At 44.5% G+C, this 8,348-nt stretch overlaps 2 non-coding genes across 2 annotated transcripts; both read right to left on the minus strand.

Moving 5' to 3' along the window:
• Positions 1–4,151: 4,151 nt before the first annotated feature.
• On the minus strand, positions 4,152–4,233 carry trnas-gcu (transfer RNA serine (anticodon GCU)). Its single transcript has one exon. It is a non-coding gene; the product is annotated as a tRNA-Ser (tRNA).
• Positions 4,234–7,743: 3,510 nt separating this feature from the next.
• Positions 7,744–7,817, minus strand: trnat-ugu (transfer RNA threonine (anticodon UGU)). The gene has a single exon. It is a non-coding gene; the product is annotated as a tRNA-Thr (tRNA).
• Positions 7,818–8,348: the final 531 nt, after the last annotated feature.

Here is an 8,348-nt window from a genome sequence, read left to right on the forward strand (position 1 = left end):
CCGTTAGCGTGTCCAGGACTCGGGGACGCAGCCTAAATATTAGGGTCAGGACTTTCAGGAGTGAAGTTGGGAAACACCTCTGCAAGCAAAGGGAGGTAGAAGTTTGGAACTCTCTTCCACAAACGGCAGTTGATGCGAGCTGAATTGTTAATTGTAAAACTGAAATTGATAGATTTTTGTTAACCGAAGGCATTAAGGGACATGGGGCTAAGGCGATAATATGCAGTTTGATTACATATCAACGAGGATCTCACTGAATTGCGCATAAGGCTCGAGGGGCGAAATAGCATACTATTATTCTTCAGTTCCTCATTGTTACAGAATGATCCTGCATTGTATCGGGAATCGAACCAAGGTCTCCAGCGTCAAAAGTAAGAATTCGACCCCAAGCACCATCAATGCGCGCGTTTGTAATAGCAGCATGTGTCCATTTGGAATCCGATCTGAATGAACATGCCGTTTACAGCTGCGGTGGCCGAGTGTCCAAAGCGTTGGACTCAAAATTCAAGTGAGGTGTTCCTGCCCAGGTTTGAATTCTGCTCGGAGAGCTACTGTTTAAAGATCCCTTCAGTGCTGAAATAGATTAATTGGAGTTAATTGACCGCATTTATCTCTCTCCCAGAATGAGAGATTCTCCAGCGAGGCCGGTGCTTTTAACTTGTGTCCAATCTTCTCTTGCAAGATTTCAAGACCCAAGAAGGAAACTCTCCCAATCTGTAACATAAATTCTGCTAGTTTGCAAAACCTGACATTTATACTCTTTATTTTCTTTGCATGCATCTCTCCATCTCTCCATGTCTCCGTCTCTTGTCTCTCTGTATTGTCCACAATGGACTTCTCAGGATTCCTTGAACGGCGATGGCTGATCTAACCTGCAACAATAGCAGAGAAGGGTAAAGAAAAAAAAGACTGAGGAAGTCAGAAAAGGAAAGGTGCAACCCAGCTGATAATTTCGCAGCTAATGTATCCACATTTGTGGCTCTTCGTTCTCATAGTGAATGAAAGCAGCAATTTGAGTAAAGTGTGCTTATGGTGGAGTGTAAACTATGACGATGCCGAGACAGACGACAATGTCGTTTCAGAGTAATTCATTCTGTAAAGTGTTACTTGATAATACAAGTCGTACATTCAAAACAAATTTGATAAAGAGAGACGAATATTGTTGATCTGAAATAATTAGTTTAGAACCTGATATTGCTCTACATGGTATATCGTACAAGAAAGCGAGTTTGGATGGCCATGGTGTTCTGAAAGGATGGCGGATCGGCTGCGTGGCAGCGAAATTTTACAGTGGCTGCACGGCTCTGTTACCAGTTGGACTTTGGATCTGATTCTCGCTCACGGAGTTTCACTGGTTCAAATCCCGGTATGAGCCCCCTTGCGTCCCCATTTTTCGTCAAAAACCACCAATTGGCATCTCACATCATTGAAGCAAGTGCAGAAGGTAGGTTTGACTTATCTCCAGCCGAGCATGTTTGAACACCAGAGGACAGAATGCAGAGGGTTTGTCCACGAAAGACACGTAGACGAAATGAAGATAATCTTTCAAGAAGTTGTACAGATTGAAGCCGGCACATGAATTTATCCCAATTCAGGCGATCTCATGGGTACAGATACAAAAGGTAAAGGAAGCTGCATTGGCCTGGAACCAAACCCCTGGTTTCCCGTCGGCAGGCGAGATTTCTGCACTCAACCACCAATGCACACACGGCTGCAGGCTGCACGTGTAGCGTTGGATACAAGTCTGGAACATGCAGTCTGGCAGAGTTCCTGTGATGAGCCTGCGCAGTCTACAACCGCGTGCTACCTGTGGGTGACCAAACGAGTGGGTCAAGCATGGTCTTGAAATTCACTGAGATTCGAAATCACTTCAAACCGCCACTCTAAAATGGTCAAATAAATAAGAGCTGTCGTTACCAGGCAGCGTTTACTTTTTTCAGAAATAATGTAAGAATCCAGCTCTTTGTGCACGTCTAAGATTTCACGGCATGCGACGAATTTCCTTTAAGCTGCCACCTAAATTCTGCTCAACCACAGAATTGGAGATTTATACTATTTTTCTTTGCATGCATCTATCTATCTCTGTCTGCGTTTCTTCACTTTCGCTGTTGATCCCTAATGGACTTATCAGGCTTCCTTCAACAGCCAGGTCTGCAAACCCGGGATGGGAAAAGGCTGTCGGTTCTTCGTCCAATTGTTGGATTTCGACGGGTTGAGTTTTGATATTTTCCGTCTCCGTTTTCGGAAAATATAAACCGAAATGGGATTTCCCCTCCTCGGGTCCCGTCACCTGCGGATAATGGGAATGAACCCGATCTATCATCCGGTCCTAATATCTGTATTCTCATTGTTTAACAATAAAATTACGGGGTTACAGTTATTTTCAGGACACATTTTAGAAATTCAGACTTATTCGAAAACTAGAAGCACGTGGGATTAAAGGGCCGGTGGTAACGTGGGCAAGTAATAGGCTGGGGGATAGGAGGCAGAGAGGAATGGTGAACGGATGTTTTTCTGACTGGGGAGAAATATGCAGTGGAATCCCCCAGGGGTCGGTATGAGGACTATTGCTTTTCTTGTTATATATAAATATCTTGGATGTGGGAATAGGGAATACAATTTCGAAGTTTGCGGATGATACAGAACTTGGCAACGTAGTAAATAGTGAGCATGACAATAGCAGACTTCAGGAGGACATGGACAGACTGGTGAAATGGGCGGTCACGTGACAGATTTAACGCCGATCAGTGTGAAGTGATGCACTTTTCGAAAAAGAACATGGAGAGGCAGTATAATCTAAATGGAACCATTTATGGGGGGTTCCAAGAGCAGACGAACCTGGGGGTTCATATTCAGAAAACAGGGCAAGTTGATAAGGCGGTTAAGAAAGCATATGGGATACTTCGCTTTGTAAATAGGGGCATTGAATACAAAAAATGGAAATCATACTAATCCTTACAAATCAGTGTTTTGGTCTCATCTGGAGTATATTGTACAGATCTGGGCACCACACTTTAGGATGAAAAGGGATTGAAGAGGATTCAGAGCAGGTTGACCTGGATGATACCAGGAATGAGGGACTTCAGTTATTTGGAGAGATTGGAGAAGCTGGGATTGTTCTCCTTGCAGCAGAGATGGTTAACGGGAGACCTAATAGAGGTACTCAAAATAATGAGGGGTTTTGAAAGAGCAAGTAGGGAGAAACTGTTTCCTCTGGCATGTGGGTTGGTAACCAGAGATCATAGATTTAAAATAATTGGGAAAAGAACTAGAGGGGAATTGAGGAGAATTATTTTCACACAGAGGGTTGTTAAGATCAGGAACGCACTTCCTGAAAGGGTGGTGGAAGCCGATTCCATGGGATCATTCAAAAGGCAATTGGACATAATTGAAGAGGACTAATTTGCATGATTATTGGGAAAAATCTGGGGTGTGGGCCTAATTTGGAAAGGTCTTCGAAAAAGCTGGCACTGGCACGACGGCCGAATGGCCTCCTTCTGTGATGTAAGATTCTATGATCCTATGATCACCTTCTGAATCATTACAATTGAAGCTATTCAGTGTTGAGCAACGAAGAAAATTATAACCGTGACATTCTGCTTCTCCATTCCCTTATGAATATCGCAGATTATACTGTCCAGGCGGGGGTGGGTCTGAATGGGGGATAGAGTGCGGAGCTTGGAATGGAAGCCCAGTAGAATGAACTTGGTCTCATCAGTTTTTGTTATTTTTCCGACCAGTTGCCCGAAGCAGGCGGTGAACCTTTTTCTCGAGAGAGGATCGTCATTTCAGTTCAGAAGGAAAAAGGTATCAAAAAAATCGCGTAAAACGCACACAGAATGATCCGGGACTTACAGCACATCCCTTTGAAACAGACACAGACACGAAATGATCCGGACATAAATCATAATTATGGGACGTAAGTTTCTCTTACGTTGACCATAAGATTTACTCATTTTACAATGACACCAATGTACACTCTGATATTTCGCGATCTCACAATCTCACAATCTCAACACCTTCCTGGAAGGAACTGTTGCTGATTTCAGCAAACAATGCAAAACCCTCCGTCTGCCGTTTCGAGAAGGATGGGACTTTCACCAGACCTTCTGGGTGGAGTGAATGGGAGAAACAAAACTTAAACGCAATAACGACGAGGATGGGATTCGAACCCACGCGTGCAGAGCACAATGGATTAGCAGTCCATCGCCTTAACCTCTCGGCCACCTCGTCGCATGCAAAAATATCCGAAACCCCCTTTATTCAAAATTAAAATTCTGGCTATGTTGCCAATCTGAAATAAAAACTGGAAATGTGTATATCCTGAGCAGGTCAGGCAGAATCTTTCGACATAGAAACAGAGTTAACGTTTCAGGTCCAAGACCATCACATGAGTATTCCAACTCACTCAACTTGCGCCTTGTAAATGGTTGAACGGCTTTAGGGAGTTAGAAGGTGAGTCACTTGGCGCAGAATATCCAGCCTCGTTGCGCTGGTGGTGGAGGGGGTGAATGTTTATGGTGATGTATGGGGTGCCAATCAAGCGGGCTGCTTTGTCCTGGATGGTGTCGAGCTTCTTGATTGAAGCTGGAGCTGCACACATCCAGGCAAGTGAAGGGTACTCCATCACACTCCTGACTTGTACACTGTAGATAGTAGAAAGACTTTGGGGAGTCAGGTGATGAGTCACTCGCCGCACAGTACCCAGCCTCTGACCTGCTCTTGTCGCCACAGTATTTATCTGGCTGGTCCAGTTAAATTTCTGGTTAATGATGACCACTAGTATGTTGATGGTGGGGGATTCGGCGATGTTACTAACGAATCCCCACAGAAGAGATTTACTGTAATGATTCCAGGGATGAGGGGTATAAGTTTCATGAATAGATTGGAGAAGCTGGGGTTGTTCTGCTTGGAACAGAGACGGTTACGAGGAGATTTGATAGAGGTATTCGAAATCATGAAGGATCTGGACAGAGGAGATAGAGAGAAACTGTTCCAATTGGCGGAAGGTTCAAGGACCAGAGAACATAGATTTAAGGTGTTTGGCAAAAGAACCAAAGGTGACATGAGGAAAAACTTTTCGACACAGCGAGTGTTTAGGATCTGGAATACAGCGCCCTAGGGGGTGATGGAGGCAGATTCAATCATGGTGTTCAATAAAGAACTGGATAAGTATTTGAAACGAAAGAGAATACAGGTCTACAGGGAAAGGGTGGGGGAGTGGGTCTGTCTGGATTGCACTTGCAGAGAGCCGGCACGGACTCGATGTGCCGAATGGCCTCTTTTCGTGCTGTGACCTTTCTATGATTCTATTCTATTTGTGGGAGGCGATGCGAAGCGACCGGAGCGTGACGTAAATCGACCTGCTCATGTACATTCCCTGATAATAAATGCTACTGTGATGCAAAGAAGAAATTCATAATTATGGTGCATATCTTTTATATTATACTGACGATAAGAGGTACTCGGTTCACCAGGGCGCCATTGTGCACATTGATTGATACTTCGCCGAGATCACATCTTACAGTCCCAACACCTCCGTCCAAGAAACAGTTGGGTGGCAATCCAGACTTAGCTGAATTGTGCAAACAGGTGTAAATCAGCAATGCGGAAAAGCACTTCTTATTAAAGAAGTGTTTTTGGTGAGGCGACCAAAATGAAAAACTCTACAAATTATGGCAGCAGTAAGATTCAAGCTCACATAATTCAGAGATGGAAGCCAGCATCTTAGACAGCGAAGTTACTCACGCACATGGCAAATCCTTCAGTTCTGATGATTCAGGTCATAGAGCTGAAACGTTCCCTCTGGTTCTTTCTCCACAGGTGCAGCCTGACCTGCTCAGCGTTTTCAGCATTTTCTGTTTTCATTTTTGTGATTTCACAATGGCTGTTTTCCTGAAAACACCCAATTTGAGCCAAGGACGCAGCTCGCACTTCACTTTCCTCACGCGCTTTAAAGTCTGCCGTTTCCGAACAAAATCCCCTCCGCGCCGGACATTCAAAGGACCTTTCGCTCACGGCCAACCTCCGGTAATCGACACCTTTTCACCATTGCCGCTCTTTTCATTTCTCCTCATTCCTTTTCAATCGGACATTTCCACAGACCTATTAAGATCAAGCGGAACATTTCCGACCTTCCTGCACCGCCCAGATTGCCAAAAGTGCACCTTTCAGCCGTCATTCGCAGCTGTGGAGCGCCGCCCGTCTCTCCCGCACATCAGCTGCTCGGGGAAAAGCGCCAACGACCATGAAAACAAAACCCAGTTCTTCAGTTAACATCCCGCGTATCACAAGATATCCCATGGATATTTCACGGAAAAGTATGCGCTGTCCTTCCGAATGCCAGCCCTGCTTTCTTTGAGCTTGTCTCTGGAGCAGATGGAAATGTATCGACTGGTTTCAAGGCACAAATGGACATTGATGCGAACGGGACATGTGCCCCCGAGAAACAGCGGTCGATGCAGTGCAAACTTAAAGGTGTAAGACTGTGAAAGTGAGTGTTAGAGTAGGCAAGGCCGCAGAAAAGTGTCAATGAAATAGACCATGATTGTGGAAGGAAAAAAATCTGGAAGAAGCGGCGGTTCTGAATTATGGATCTTTCAGCAGAGAAGCATGAGAGAACAAAGACAGGACACAGACAAAGGTGCTGGAGGCAGAAAGAAAAAGAATGAAATAATAGAAATGAAAAGAGAGTGAAAGAAAGGATAGGATTTCAGGCGATGAAAGAAAGAAAGAGAGAAAGAAATAAGGGAGCGCGAAAATCAAGCGTGCAATACTCAGCCCGCAAACGGGCGCTGCTCCCAATCGGCTACACTACGCCCCACAGACCCTCGTCCCATTCACACCATCCTACAATACACTGTCAATGCTGTGCAGTGAAACAGAGAATTTAAAGGTATAAAGACACTCACACCGTCCTACAATACACTGTCAATACCTGTGTAGAAGCCAGAGGGTTATAGGTACAGAGACACTCACACACCGTCCTACGATACACTTTAACTGCACGTGCAGTGAGACAGCGAGTTTAAAGGTACAGAGATACTCACCTTTTTTTTCAAAAGTAGCACATCCCAGAAATAAGAGAGAGCGTGGGTCAGTCTCCCTCTCCTGGTGTAGCTGAGGCTTGTCAGCCAACAGTCCCCTCCTCCCAGTATTGGCTGTGGAGGAAGTACAGTGTAGATTTAATGGAATACCTTCAGTCTGACCGAGGTTAGGCTGACTGGCCACAAATTACTCGATCTACCCCTTTCTCCCTTTTAAACAACGGTACATCTTTAGCGGTCCTCCAATCCTCCGGCATCACACCTGTTACCAGGGAGGATTGGAAAACGATGGTCAGAGCCTCCGCTATTTCCTTCCTTGCTTCTATTAACATCCTGGGATATATTTCATTCGGGCCCGGGGATTCAGGTGGAGTGATTTCGGGCTTTCATTTTCCAGTTTGCAAACGTTTGTACGGCAGGTCAAGATCACAAATCTCGGTCCAAATTAGGACTACTTCCGGGTTTAAACTTCAAATCGTGAATTATCCCCCGACCCCAACGAGACTGGAAAGAAGAACGTGTCCTTGAATGAACATGTTACAGTCACATTCTATGAGAGTTCTGTCTGAATAATGAAAGGGCGTTTTTGAGCATTCATCTTGATATCTGTTTCCGCCTGAAACCTGAACAAGTCCAAACACCACAGTGTTATTTTGTCGCTTAATTCACAAATTAGGTAAAAATAATATGTTGTATAAGGCACTGCTGGGAGTTGAACCCAGGATCGCCTGTTTACAAGACAGATGCTCTAACCAACTAAGCCACAGCGCCAATTTATTGCAGACTGCCCACACCTCCTCTCACTAACATCTATCAGCGACACGTTATTGTCTGTTCGGGGTTCAGACCGTTTTATTTTGTCTGTTTCGCTTGTCCGTTCACCTGTGCATCCCGATACTTCCAACATTTCTCGCTGTGTTTATCTTTGTGTATCCATCAGTGCGTTGATACACCGATGATTATGTGTGCTTGTGTTTGTTATATCAACTAAATTCGGGGATCAGACAATTCTCTCTCTGACAGTAAAGAACTATTGAGCCGAACTTTAGAGCGAAGTATTATTTATTGCGGTGCTGAAACTAAAAACCGGAAGAGGAACAATCAGGGAAAAGAGAAAAACCTTTGAGGGAAAATGAGGACAACAATCAAGGTTTTTACCAGTACTTTAAGAGAAAGAAGGGTGACTAAGAGTAATGTGAGCCCCTTAAAGACAGATGGAGGTGATATTGTCATTGAATATCAGGAAATGGCAGAATTGCGAAATATTTACTTCACAGAACAAAATGAAGCTAACATACCAGA

This window comes from Heptranchias perlo, unplaced genomic scaffold, assembly GCF_035084215.1.
Source record: "Heptranchias perlo isolate sHepPer1 unplaced genomic scaffold, sHepPer1.hap1 HAP1_SCAFFOLD_73, whole genome shotgun sequence".
NCBI lineage: Eukaryota > Metazoa > Chordata > Chondrichthyes > Hexanchiformes > Hexanchidae > Heptranchias > Heptranchias perlo.